The sequence below is a fragment of the Oncorhynchus nerka genome, unplaced genomic scaffold (genome assembly GCF_034236695.1).
Source record: "Oncorhynchus nerka isolate Pitt River unplaced genomic scaffold, Oner_Uvic_2.0 unplaced_scaffold_1329, whole genome shotgun sequence".
Lineage (NCBI taxonomy): Eukaryota > Metazoa > Chordata > Actinopteri > Salmoniformes > Salmonidae > Oncorhynchus > Oncorhynchus nerka.
Genome location: NW_027040027.1, coordinates 85,088 through 100,160, shown reverse-complemented (window position 1 = coordinate 100,160; position 15,073 = coordinate 85,088). Strand labels below are relative to the sequence as shown.

At 46.4% G+C, this 15,073-nt stretch overlaps 1 pseudogene; it reads left to right on the top strand.

The window, feature by feature from the left end:
* The window catches only part of LOC115118914 (putative uncharacterized protein DDB_G0291608), a 31,288-nt pseudogene extending 16,550 nt beyond the window's left edge, over window positions 1–14,738 (top strand).
* Window positions 14,739–15,073: the final 335 nt, after the last annotated feature.

Here is a 15,073-nt window from a genome sequence, read left to right as displayed (position 1 = left end):
CCCTCCCTCTCTCCCTCTCTCCCTCCCTCCCTCCCCTGTGTTTCTCTCTATTTCTTCCCACCTCCATCTCTCTCTCTCTCTCTCTCCCTCTCTCCCTCCCTCCCTCCCTGTGTTTCTCTCTATTTCTTCCCACCTCCATCTCTCTCTCTCTCTCTCTCTCCCTCCCTCCCTCCCTCCCTCCCTCTCTCCCTCTCTCCCTCCCTCCCTCCCTGTGTTTCTCTCTATTTCTTCCCACCTCCATCTCTCTCTCTCTCTCTCTCCCTCACTCCCTCCCTCCCTCCCTCCCTGTGTTTCTCTCTATTTCTTCCCACCTCCATCTCTCTCTCTCTCCCTCTCCCTCCCTCCCTCCCTGTGTTTCTCTCTATTTCTTCCCACCTCCATCTCTCTCTCTCTCCCTCCCTCCCTCCCTCCCTCCCTGTGTTTCTCTCTATTTCTTCCCACCTCCATCTCTCTCTCTCCCTCTCTCTCCCTCCTCCCTCCCTCCCTCCCTGTGTTTCTCTCTATTTCTTCCCACCTCCATCTCTATCTGTCTCCCTCCCTCCCTCCCTCCCTCCCTCTCTCCCTCTCTCCCTCCCTCCCTCCCTCCCTGTGTTTCTCTCTATTTCTTCCCACCTCCATCTCTCTCTCCCTCCCTCCCTCCCTGTGTTTCTCTCTATTTCTTCCCACCTCCATCTCTCTCTCTCTCTCCCTCCCTCCCTCCCTGTGTTTCTCTCTATTTCTTCCCACCTCCATCTCTATCTGTCTCTCTCTCTCCCTCCCTCCCTCCCTGTGTTTCTCTCTATTTCTTCCCACCTCCATCTCTATCTGTCTCTCTCTCTCCCTCCCTCCCTCCCTGTGTTTCTCTCTATTTCTTCCCACCTCCATCTCTATCTGTCTCCCTCTCTCCCTCCCTCCCTCCCTGTGTTTCTCTCTATTTCTTCCCACCTCCATCTCTCTCTCCCTCCCTCCCTCCCTGTGTTTCTCTCTATTTCTTCCCACCTCCATCTCTCTCTCTCTCTCCCTCCCTCCCTCCCTGTGTTTTCTCTCTATTTCTTCCCACCTCCATCTCTATCTGTCTCTCTCTCTCCCTCCCTCCCTCCCTGTGTTTCTCTCTATTTCTTCCCACCTCCATCTCTATCTGTCTCCCTCTCTCCCTCCCTCCCTCCCTGTGTTTCTCTCTATTTCTTCCCACCTCCATCTCTCTCTCCCTCCCTCCCTCCCTGTGTTTCTCTCTATTTCTTCCCACCTCCATCTCTCTCTCTCTCTCCCTCCCTCCCTCCCTGTGTTTCTCTCTATTTCTTCCCACCTCCATCTCTCTCTCTCTCTCCCTCCCTCCCTCCCTGTGTTTCTCTCTATTTCTTCCCACCTCCATCTCTATCTGTCTCTCTCTCTCCCTCCCTCCCTCCCTGTGTTTCTCTCTATTTCTTCCCACCTCCATCTCTATCTGTCTCCCTCTCTCCCTCCCTCCCTCCCTGTGTTTCTCTCTATTTCTTCCCACCTCCATCTCTCTCTCCCTCCCTCCCTCCCTGTGTTTCTCTCTATTTCTTCCCACCTCCATCTCTCTCTCTCTCTCCCTCCCTCCCTCCCTGTGTTTCTCTCTATTTCTTCCCACCTCCATCTCTATCTGTCTCCCTCTCTCCCTCCCTCCCTCCCTGTGTTTCTCTCTATTTCTTCCCACCTCCATCTCTCTCTCTCTCTCTCTCCCTCCCTCCCTCCCTCCCTCCCTCCCTGTGTTTCTCTCTATTTCTTCCCACCTCCATCTCTCTCTCTCTCTCTCTCTCCCTCCCTCCCTCCCTCCCTCCTCTCTCCCTCTCTCCCTCCCTCCCTCCCTGTGTTTCTCTCTATTTCTTCCCACCTCCATCTCTCTCTCTCTCTCTCTCCCTCTCTCCCTCCCTCCCTCCCTGTGTTTCTCTCTATTTCTTCCCACCTCCATCTCTCTCTCTCTCTCTCTCCCTCCCTCCCTCCCTCCCTCCCTCTCTCCCTCTCTCCCTCCCTCCCTCCCTGTGTTTCTCTCTATTTCTTCCCACCTCCATCTCTCTCTCTCTCTCTCTCCCTCCCTCCCTCCCTCCCTCCCTGTGTTTCTCTCTATTTCTTCCCACCTCCATCTCTCTCTCTCTCCCTCTCCCCTCCCTCCCTCCCTGTGTTTCTCTCTATTTCTTCCCACCTCCATCTCTCTCTCTCTCCCTCCCTCCCTCCCTCCCTCCCTGTGTTCTCTCTATTTCTTCCCACCTCCATCTCTCTCTCTCCCTCTCTCCCTCCCTCCCTCCCTCCCTCCCTGTGTTTCTCTCTATTTCTTCCCACCTCCATCTCTCTCTCTCTCTCTCTCCCTCCCTCCCTCCCTCCCTCCCTGTGTTTCTCTCTATTTCTTCCCACCTCCATCTCTCTCTCTCTCTCTCTCTCCCTCCCTCCCTCCCTCCTCCCTCTCTCCCTCTCTCCCTCCCTCCCTCCCTGTGTTTCTCTCTATTTCTTCCCACCTCCATCTCTCTCTCTCTCTCTCTCCCTCTCTCCCTCCCTCCCTCCCTGTGTTTCTCTCTATTTCTTCCCACCTCCATCTCTCTCTCTCTCTCTCTCTCCCTCCCTCCCTCCCTCCCCTCCTCTCTCCCTCTCTCCCTCCCTCCCTCCCTGTGTTTCTCTCTATTTCTTCCCACCTCCATCTCTCTCTCTCTCTCTCTCTCTCCCTCCCTCCCTCCCTCCCTCCCTGTGTTTCTCTCTATTTCTTCCCACCTCCATCTCTCTCTCTCTCCCTCTCTCCCTCCCTCCCTCCCTCCCTGTGTTTCTCTCTATTTCTTCCCACCTCCATCTCTCTCTCTCTCCCTCCCTCCCTCCCTCCCTCCCTGTGTTTCTCTCTATTTCTTCCCACCTCCATCTCTCTCTCTCCCTCTCTCCCTCCCTCCCTCCCTCCCTCCCTGTGTTTCTCTCTATTTCTTCCCACCTCCATCTCTATCTGTCCCTCCCTCCCTCCCTCCCCCTCCCTCCCTCCCTCCCTCTCTCCTCTCTCCCTCCCTCCCTCCCTGTGTTCTCTCTATTTCTTCCCACCTCCATCTCTCTCTCCCTCCCTCCCTCCCCTGTGTTTCTCTCTATTTCTTCCCACCTCCATCTCTCTCTCTCTCTCCCTCCCTCCCTCCCTGTGTTTCTCTCTATTTCTTCCCACCTCCATCTCTCTCTCTCTCTCCCTCCCTCCCTCCCTGTGTTTCTCTCTATTTCTTCCCACCTCCATCTCTATCTGTCTCTCTCTCTCCCTCCCTCCCTCCCTGTGTTTCTCTCTATTTCTTCCCACCTCCATCTCTATCTGTCTCCCTCTCTCCCTCCCTCCCTCCCTGTGTTTCTCTCTATTTCTTCCCACCTCCATCTCTCTCTCCCTCCCTCCCTCCCTGTGTTTCTCTCTATTTCTTCCCACCTCCATCTCTCTCTCTCTCTCCCTCCCTCCCTCCCTGTGTTTCTCTCTATTTCTTCCCACCTCCATCTCTATCTGTCTCCCTCTCTCCCTCCCTCCCTCCCTGTGTTTCTCTCTATTTCTTCCCACCTCCATCTCTCTCTCTCTCTCTCTCCCTCCCTCCCTCCCTCCCTCCCTGTGTTTCTCTCTATTTCTTCCCACCTCCATCTCTCTCTCTCTCTCTCTCTCCCTCCCTCCCTCCCTCCCTCCCTCTCTCCCTCTCTCCCTCCCTCCCTCCCTGTGTTTCTCTCTATTTCTTCCCACCTCCATCTCTCTCTCTCTCTCTCTCCCCTCTCTCCCTCCCTCCCTCCCTGTGTTTCTCTCTATTTCTTCCCACCTCCATCTCTCTCTCTCTCTCTCTCTCCCTCCCTCCCTCCCTCCCTCCCTCTCTCCCTCTCTCCCTCCCTCCCTCCCTGTGTTTCTCTCTATTTCTTCCCACCTCCATCTCTCTCTCTCTCTCTCTCCCTCCCTCCCTCCCTCCCCTCCCTGTGTTTCTCTCTATTTCTTCCCACCTCCATCTCTCTCCCTCTCCCCCTCCCTCCCTCCCTGTGTTTCTCTCTATTTCTTCCCACCTCCATCTCTCTCTCTCTCCCTCCCTCCCTCCCTCCCTCCCTGTGTTTCTCTCTATTTCTTCCACCTCCATCTCTCTCTCTCCCTCTCTCCCTCCCTCCCTCCCTCCCTCCCTGTGTTTCTCTCTATTTCTTCCCACCTCCATCTCTCTCTCTCTCTCTCTCCCTCCCTCCCTCCCTCCCTCCCTGTGTTTCTCTCTATTTCTTCCCACCTCCATCTCTCTCTCTCTCTCTCTCTCCCTCCCTCCCTCCCTCCCTCCCCTCTCTCCCTCCTCCCTCCCTGTGTTTCTCTCTATTTCTTCCCACCTCCATCTCTCTCTCTCTCTCTCCCTCTCTCCCCCTCCCTCCCCCTCCCTGTGTTTCTCTCTATTTCTTCCCACCTCCATCTCTCTCTCTCTCTCTCTCTCCCTCCCTCCCTCCCTCCCTCCCTCTCTCCCTCTCTCCCTCCCTCCCTCCCTGTGTTTCTCTCTATTTCTTCCCACCTCCATCTCTCTCTCTCTCTCTCTCCCTCCCTCCCTCCCTCCCTCCCTGTGTTTCTCTCTATTTCTTCCCACCTCCATCTCTCTCTCTCTCCCTCTCTCCCTCCCTCCCTCCCTGTGTTTCTCTCTATTTCTTCCCACCTCCATCTCTCTCTCTCTCCCTCCCTCCCTCCCTCCCTCCCTGTGTTTCTCTCTATTTCTTCCCACCTCCATCTCTCTCTCTCCCTCTCTCCCTCCCTCCCTCCCTCCCTCCCTGTGTTTCTCTCTATTTCTTCCCACCTCCATCTCTATCTGTCTCCCTCCCTCCCTCCCTCCCTCCCTCTCTCCCTCTCTCCCTCCCTCCCTCCCTGTGTTTCTCTCTATTTCTTCCCACCTCCATCTCTCTCTCCCTCCCTCCCTCCCTGTGTTTCTCTCTATTTCTTCCCACCTCCATCTCTCTCTCTCTCTCCCTCCCTCCCTCCCTGTGTTTCTCTCTATTTCTTCCCACCTCCATCTCTATCTGTCTCTCTCTCTCCCTCCCTCCCTCCCTGTGTTTCTCTCTATTTCTTCCCACCTCCATCTCTATCTGTCTCTCTCTCTCCCTCCCTCCCTCCCTGTGTTTCTCTCTATTTCTTCCCACCTCCATCTCTATCTGTCTCCCTCTCTCCCTCCCTCCCTCCCTGTGTTTCTCTCTATTTCTTCCCACCTCCATCTCTCTCTCCTCCCTCCCTCCCTGTGTTTCTCTCTATTTCTTCCCACCTCCATCTCTCTCTCTCTCTCCCTCCCTCCCTCCCCCTGTGTTTCTCTCTATTTCTTCCCACCTCCATCTCTATCTGTCTCTCTCTCTCCCTCCCTCCCTCCCTGTGTTTCTCTCTATTTCTTCCCACCTCCATCTCTATCTGTCTCCCTCTCTCCCTCCCTCCCTCCCTGTGTTTCTCTCTATTTCTTCCCACCTCCATCTCTCTCTCCCTCCCTCCCTCCCTGTGTTTCTCTCTATTTCTTCCCACCTCCATCTCTCTCTCTCTCCCTCCCTCCCTCCCTCCCTGTGTTTCTCTCTATTTCTTCCCACCTCCATCTCTCTCTCTCTCTCCCTCCCTCCCTCCCTGTGTTTCTCTCTATTTCTTCCCACCTCCATCTCTATCTGTCTCTCTCTCTCCCTCCCTCCCTCCCTGTGTTTCTCTCTATTTCTTCCCACCTCCATCTCTATCTGTCTCCCTCTCTCCCTCCCTCCTCCCTGTGTTTCTCTCTATTTCTTCCCACCTCCATCTCTCTCTCCCTCCCTCCCTCCCTGTGTTTCTCTCTATTTCTTCCCACCTCCATCTCTCTCTCTCTCTCCCTCCCTCCCTCCCTGTGTTTTTCTCTCTATTTCTTCCCACCTCCATCTCTATCTGTCTCCCTCTCTCCCTCCCTCCCTCCCTGTGTTTCTCTCTATTTCTTCCCACCTCCATCTCTCTCTCCCTCCCTCCCTCCCTCCCTCCCTCCCTCCCTCCCTCCCTCCCTCCCTCCCTCCCTCCCTGTGTTTCTCTCTATTTCTTCCCACCTCCATCTCTCTCTCCCTCCCTCCCTCCCTCCCTCCCTCCCTCCCTCCCTCCCTCCCTGTGTTTCTCTCTATTTCTTCCCACCTCCATCTCTATCTGTCTCCCTCGATTTGAATTCAATCCATTTAAGAATAATAACTATATTCTCTCTCCAGCGAAGATCCAGCAGGTGTTGTACACTCTTAGAAAACAAGGTGCTTTCTAGAACCTTAAATGGTTCTTCGGCTGTCCCCATAGGAGAACCCTTTGAAGAACCCTTTTTGGTTGCAGGTAGAAACCTTTTTATTCTTGGTAGAAAGCTTTTGTGTTCCAGGTAGAACCATTTCTACAGAGGGTTCTACATGGAACCCAAAAGGGTTCTACAGTACCTGGAACCAAAAAAGTGTTCTCCTATGGGGACCTGTTTGGAACTCTTTTTTTCTAAAAGTGTACAGGTCAGGACAGAGGTCATGATGTAGTCTAACATCCTCCCCCTCTCTCCCTCCCTCCCCTCCTCCCCCAGTAGATGCCCAGCCAGCCCAGCAGGCGGTGTGTAAGGTCAGGACAGAGGTCATGGAGGTCACCAGAGCCATGCTTGACCGACGCAACGCCAACTTCCTGTTGTGGCCGCCGTGTGTGGAGGTGCAGCGCTGCTCTGGCTGCTGTAACACCAGAATGCTACAGTGCGTCCCCACGGTTACTCAGACACGATATCTACAGGTATATATATACCCCGATGCTATTTACAACCATAGGAGAACCCTTTGAAGAACTACTGGAACCAAAAAGGGTTCTCCTATGGGGACAGCTGAAGAACCTCCTTTTTTCTAAAAGTATACACACATAACCGGCTACTGCAGTGTGTCCCGACACTTACACAGTATACACTATCTACAGGTTCATATACACCTATATACACTATCTACAGGTTCATATACACCTATATACATTATCTACAGGTTCATATACACCTATATACACTATCTACAGGTTCATATACACCTATATACACTATCTACAGGTTCATATACACCTATATACACTATCTACAGGTTCATATACACCTATATACACTATCTAGTAGCCAGTGGTTACACCTACTAGTAACAGGTTGTGAGTTCAAACAGCTGACATATACAAACGTTCTGCCCCTGAACAGGCAGTTAACTATGTTCCCAGGTCATTGAAAATAAGAATATAACTGACTTGCCTGGTTAAATATAAAATAAAAATCTACAGGTACATTTACATCTATATACACTATCTACAGGTTCATATACACCTATATACACTATCTACAGGTTCATATACACCTATATACACTATCTACAGGTACATATACACCTATATACACTATCTACAGGTACATATACACCTATATACATTATCTACAGGTACATATACACATGTATACACTATCTACAGGTACATATACACCTATATACACTATCTACAGGTACATATACACCTACATACACTATCTACAGGTACATATACACATGTATACACTATCTACAGGTACATATACACCTATATACACTATCTACAGGTACATATACACCTATATACACTATCTACAGGTACATATACACATGTAGACACTATCTACAGGTTCATATACACCTATATACATTATCTACAGGTTCATATACACCTATATACACTATCTACAGGTTCATATACACCTATATACACTATCTACAGGTTCACCTATACACACTATCTACAGGTTCATATACACCTAGGTACACTATCTACATATACACCTATATACACTATCTACAGATACATATACACATGTATACACTATCTACAGGTACATATACACCTATATACACTATCTACAGGTACATATACACCTACGTACACTATCTACATATACACCTATATACACTATCTACATATACACCTATATACACTATCTACATATACACCTATATACACTATCTACAGGTTCATATACACCTATTTACACTATCTACAGGTTCATATACACCTATTTACACTATCTACAGGTACATATACACCTATATACACTATCTACAGGTACATATACACCTATATACACTATCTACAGGTACATATACACCTACGTACACTATCTACATATACACCTATATACACTATCTACATATACACCTATATACACTATCTACATATACACCTATATACACTATCTACATATACACCTATATACACTACCTACAGGTTCATATACACCTATTTACACTATCTACAGGTACATATACACCTATATACACTATCTACAGGTACATATACACCTACATACACTATCTACATATACACCTATATACACTATCTACAGGTACATATACACCTACATACACTATCTACATATACACCTATATACACTATCTACAGGTACATATACACATGTAGACACTATCTACAGGTTCATATACACCTATATACACTATCTACAGGTTCATATACACCTATATACAATATCTACAGGTTCATATACACCTATATACACTATCTACAGGTTCATATACACCTATATACACTATCTACAGGTTCATATACACCTAGGTACACTATCTACATATACACCTATATACACTATCTACAGATACATATACACATGTATACACTATCTACAGGTACATATACACCTATATACACTATCTACAGGTACATATACACCTACGTACACTATCTACATATACACCTATATACACTATCTACATATACACCTATATACACTATCTACATATACACCTATATACACTATCTACAGGTTCATATACACCTATTTACACTATCTACAGGTACATATACACCTATATACACTATCAACAGGTACATATACACCTACGTACACTATCTACATATACACCTATATACACTATCTACATATACACCTATATACACTATCTACATATACACCTATATACACTATCTACATATACACCTATATACACTACCTACAGGTTCATATACACCTATTTACACTATCTACAGGTACATATACACCTATATACACTATCTACAGGTACATATACACCTACATACACTATCTACATATACACCTATATACACTATCTACAGGTACATATACACCTACATACACTATCTACATATACACCTATATACACTATCTACAGGTACATATACACATGTAGACACTATCTACAGGTTCATATACACCTATATACACTATCTACAGGTTCATATACACCTATATACACTATCTACAGGTTCATATACACCTATATACACTATCTACAGGTTCATATACACCTATATACACTATCTACAGGTTCATAAACACCTATATACACTATCTACAGGTACATATACACCTATATACACTATCTACAGGTTCATATACACCTATATACACTATCTACAGGTTCATATACACCTATATACACTATCTACAGGTTCATATACACCTATATACACTATCTACATATACACCTATATACACTATCTACAGATACATATACACATGTATACAGTATCTACAGGTACATATACACCTATATACACTATCTACAGGTACATATACACCTATATACACTATCTACAGGTACATATACACCTACGTACACTATCTACATATACACCTATATACACTATCTACAGGTACACCATATACACATACATATACACTATATACAGGTTACATATACACCTATATACACTATCTACAGGTTCATATACACCTATTTACACTATCTACAGGTACATATACACCTATATACACTATCTACAGGTACATATACACCTACATACACTATCTACATATACACCTATATACACTATCTACAGGTACATATACACCTACATACACTATCTACATATACACCTATATACACTATCTACAGGTACATATACACATGTAGACACTATCTACAGGTTCATATACACCTATATACACTATCTACAGGTTCATATACACCTATATACAATATCTACAGGTTCATATACACCTATATACACTATCTACAGGTTCATATACACCTATATACACTATCTACAGGTTCATAAACACCTATATACACTATCTACAGGTACATATACACCTATATACACTATCTACGGGTTCATATACACCTATATACACTATCTACAGGTTCATAAACACCGATATACACTATCTACAGGTTCATATACACCTATATACACTATCTACATATACACCTATATACACTATCTACAGATACATATACACATGTATACAGTATCTACAGGTACATATACACCTATATACACTATCTACAGGTACATATACACATGTAGACACTATCTACAGGTTCATATACATCTATATACATTATCTACAGGTTCATATACAACTATATACACTATCTACAGGTTCATAAACACCGATATACACTATCTACAGGTACATATACACCTACATACACTATCTACATATACACCTATATACACTATCTACAGGTACATATACACCTACATACACTATCTACATATACACCTATATACACTATCTACAGGTACATATACACATGTAGACACTATCTACAGGTTCATATACACCTATATACACTATCTACAGGTTCATATACACCTATATACAATATCTACAGGTTCATATACACCTATATACACTATCTACAGGTTCATATACACCTATATACACTATCTACAGGTTCATAAACACCTATATACACTATCTACAGGTTCATATACACCTATATACACTATCTACATATACACCTATATACACTATCTACAGATACATATACACATGTATACAGTATCTACAGGTACATATACACCTATATACACTATCTACAGGTACATATACACCTATATACACTATCTACAGGTACATATACACCTACGTACACTATCTACATATACACCTATATACACTATCTACATATACACCTATATACACTATCTACAGGTTCATATACACCTATATACACTATCTACAGGTTCATATACACCTATATACACTATCTACAGGTACATATACACCTATATACACTATCTACAGGTACATTTACACCTATATACACTATCTACAGGTACATATACACATGTATACACTATCTACAGGTTCATATACACCTATATACACTATCTACAGGTTCATATACACCTATATACACTATCTACAGGTTCATAAACACCTACATACACTATCTACAGGTACATATACACCTACGTACACTATCTACATATACACCTATATACACTATCTACATATACACCTATATACACTATCTACAGGTACATATACACCTACATACACTATCTACATATACACCTATATACACTATCTACATATACACCTATATACACTATCTACAGGTACATATACACATGTAGACACTATCTACAGGTTCATATACACCTATATACACTATCTACAGGTTCATATACAACTATATACACTATCTACAGGTTCATATACAACTATATACACTATCTACAGGTTCATATACACCTATATACACTATCTACAGGTTGATAAACACCTATATACACTATCTACAGGTTCATATACACCTATATACACTATCTACAGGTACATATACACCTATATACACTATCTACAGGTTCATATTCACCTGTATACACTATCTACATATACACCTATATACATGGATATACCTATAAATATTATACACCCCTATTCTAAGCTACACTGACATATGTAGGCCTACATATAAACATTCATGGATATGTCCAGTAGGCATATCACCTCATCAGATTTACAAACACCATTCCCCCAGGTAACAAGGATCCAGTACATCGATAAGAGACCCCACTACGACAAGGCGGTGATCTCAGTGGAAGACCACGCCTCCTGCCGCTGCCAGATACACCCCTCGGCCACAGCTGCAGCCAGGTCCACCTCCCTCCCCCTCCTCCCCCCCGACTCACACCCAAACCCCCCTCCCTCTCCAAGGAAGACCTCCATCGCCATGACAATATGAAGGCCAATCAGAGGTTCCATGTGGATGACAGGGGGCAGCTGGAGAGACAGTGGCAGAACAAGTACACCCTGTCACACACACAGCCATGGACACACACACAGACACACCCAATGGCAGGGGCAGGGACGCAGGTAGGGACACACACACAGCCACACACACACACACAGACACACCCAATGGCAGGGTCAGGGACGCAGGTAGGGACACACACAGACACATACACACAGATGGGTCCCTCTCATGAGCTCCCTATAGGGCATGGCAGTGGGTATGAGGGGGGGAGAGGGGAGGAGAGAGGGTCACAAACACCCCACCGCACACACACTGACACACAGCCCAACACAGGAGAGAGGCAACACATTGACAACACAGAGAGGACACAGGAGATAGGAAGACAGCAACAACTACAACAGTACTACCAACAACAACAGTATCTACAACAACAGCGACAATATCAACAACAACAACAACATCAACAACAACAGTACCAACCATACAGCCAAGAGCCAGAGCTCAGGACTCAATACAAACACAACGCTCCCCAATCCGACAGCAGCGGACCACCTGACACAAAACAACCGGCCAATCACAAACCAGAACTGGTCCACAGCAACACAGAACCTACCGATGATAATGACTCAAGCACAGAGGTGGCCAATAGAGACGCTCTAAAGGATACAGAGGTCACCAGTCAGGGACAGGCAGTGACAGAAGTGACCAATCACGGAAAGGAGGACGATAAAGAGCGACACAGCCAGACAGAGCTGTACAATCAGGAACAAAAACACTCAGAGTCGACCAATCAGGGTGACTCTGTCACAGAGGAGGAGAGCAGGAAGAAACTTCTAGAACTCTTACAGAGAGAACTGGGCCAGAAACAACAGCATCATCCTCCTCATCCTCATCTTCCTCATCAAGACCATCATCATCCTCACCATCGTCAGTCTCGAACACAAACCACCACCACACAAAGACCAGGTACTGGGAATTTGTTTGTGTGTGTGTGTGTGTGTGTGTGTGTGTGTGTGTGTGTGTGTGTGTGTGTGTGTGTGTGTGTGTGTGTGTGTGTGTGTGTGTGTGTGTGTGTATGTATGTGTATGTATTTGCATGTGTGTGTGTGTCTGTGTGCACGAATGCGTGTGTTTGCACGTGTGGGTGTGTGTATGCTGTGGGTCAGTAACTATGTATGCCTGTGAGAGTTGACGTTAGGGGAAGAGGCTGTTAGAGGAAGTAGGCATGTTTTCTTTTGTGGTCCTGACTGTCGTAGACCACATGTATGATTATATGAGCATATGTGTCCTGTCATTCTTTCCCTCCCCCTGCAACATGGGACCTGAACTTCCACTTCCTGTTAAAACAGGTTCCTAGCGGTCACAAACGTGATGGGAGTTACAGACATTGTTACCTCCGCCTCAGAGGTGATTACATTAAACTGTTCTTGACTATTTTATGTTATCTAACACAATGCATCTCTCTCTCTCTCTTCCTTTCTTCTATCTCTCTCCCTCTTCCACCTCTCTCTCCCCTCTCTCTCTCTCGTCCAGTGCCCCCCACGTTGTCCTCCAGCAGGGCCCCAGGGTGGTCCCCCAGCACCCCGTCCCCTCCCCCCAAGCCCCCGCAGGGCCCGTTCAGACCGGCCCTTCCCCGCGGACGCAGGAGGAGGAAACACCGGAGCCGCATCAGCAAGGCTGCCCTCCGAACCATGATCATGTAGAGAGAGATGGTAAGGGAGGAGGGAGGAGGGAGGAGGGAGGAGGGTGGAAAAGGGGGGAGGCAGACCAGCAGATGGAAAGGTAAGAAAGACAGAGGGAGAGAAGGAGGGAGAGAAAGGAAGATAAATTGAGGGTGTAGATATTAAAATGTCAGACATAGTATGGAGGGGGGATGAAAAGCTTGAGAATGAGAGACTATCTAACTCCTCTACCTCTCTTCTACAGGCAACTGGGTCGACTGTGTTTGCTGGGCCCACCCAGGGTCGTGTTCATTAGGCACCAAACGGAAGAAAACGGACTGTAACAGGGACAACATGGAATAAACCCTAATTTCTTGTTTTATAAAACGTTGTGTGCCCTAATGAATACTGAGGGATACTGCCTGGCTATGGAACCTCAGGATGGACACTGGAGACTGGCCAGCACTTCTGGACTCTACTGCTGGTTATGGAACCTCAAGATGGACACTGGAGACTGGCCAGCACTTCTGGACTCCACTGCTGGTTATGGAACCTCAAGATGGACACTGGAGACTGGCCAGCACTTCTGGACTCTACTGCTGGTTATGGAACCTCAAGATGGACACTGGAGACTGGCCAGCACTTCTGGACTCTACTGCTGGTTATGGAACCTCAAGATGGACACGAGACTGGCCAGCACTTCTGGACTCTACTGCTGGTTATGGAACCTCAAGATGGACACTGGAGACTGGGCAGCACTTCTGGAATCTACTGCTGGTTATGGAACCTCAAGATGGACACGAGACTGGCCAGCACTTCTGGACTCTACTGCTGGTTATGGAACCTCAAGATGGACACTGGAGACTGGCCAGCACTTCTGGACTCTACTGCTGGCTATACTAACAGACATTACTGCAGGCTGTGTCAATCTTTGCACCCCAGAATGTAGCATGTAGCATCTTTCTATAAAAAATCTGCTAGCTTTATTTAAACCGCGATATCAAGACAATGGACAATCTCAGACAGAGACTCCTTAGAAAGGAGGTAGTTCTGGATGTTTAACACTGGAAGTAGAGGGATGTAACCTTTGAAAAAGGAGCTAAGGAAACTACATCTCCCATCAGCCATTGGCTTGTATAATTCTAGCCCCGCCTACTTTGAACACTGGCCACTGATTGGACAGTTAAGGAGGGTGTTCGGCGGATATTATTAGATTGCTTGCTGCAACAGCCATTGATTGGTTGATTTAGATGCCATGGAACACGCCCCTCTCTACAGCTTGACTATGATTGGTTGCTGAGAATAGAACTGAAATCTTATTGGCCCAAAATGGTGCTTGAGGCCATCTATTTCTAAGAGACAATGCAAAGCTTGGATGTGGATATTTTCACTGGAATGTACTGGGTTGACAATGGAAACTGTTCTCAGATAAACAATGTTATCCTACTGGTGTAACTGGGATAACTGTCCTGGGGATATGACTGGTGTAACTGGGATAACTGT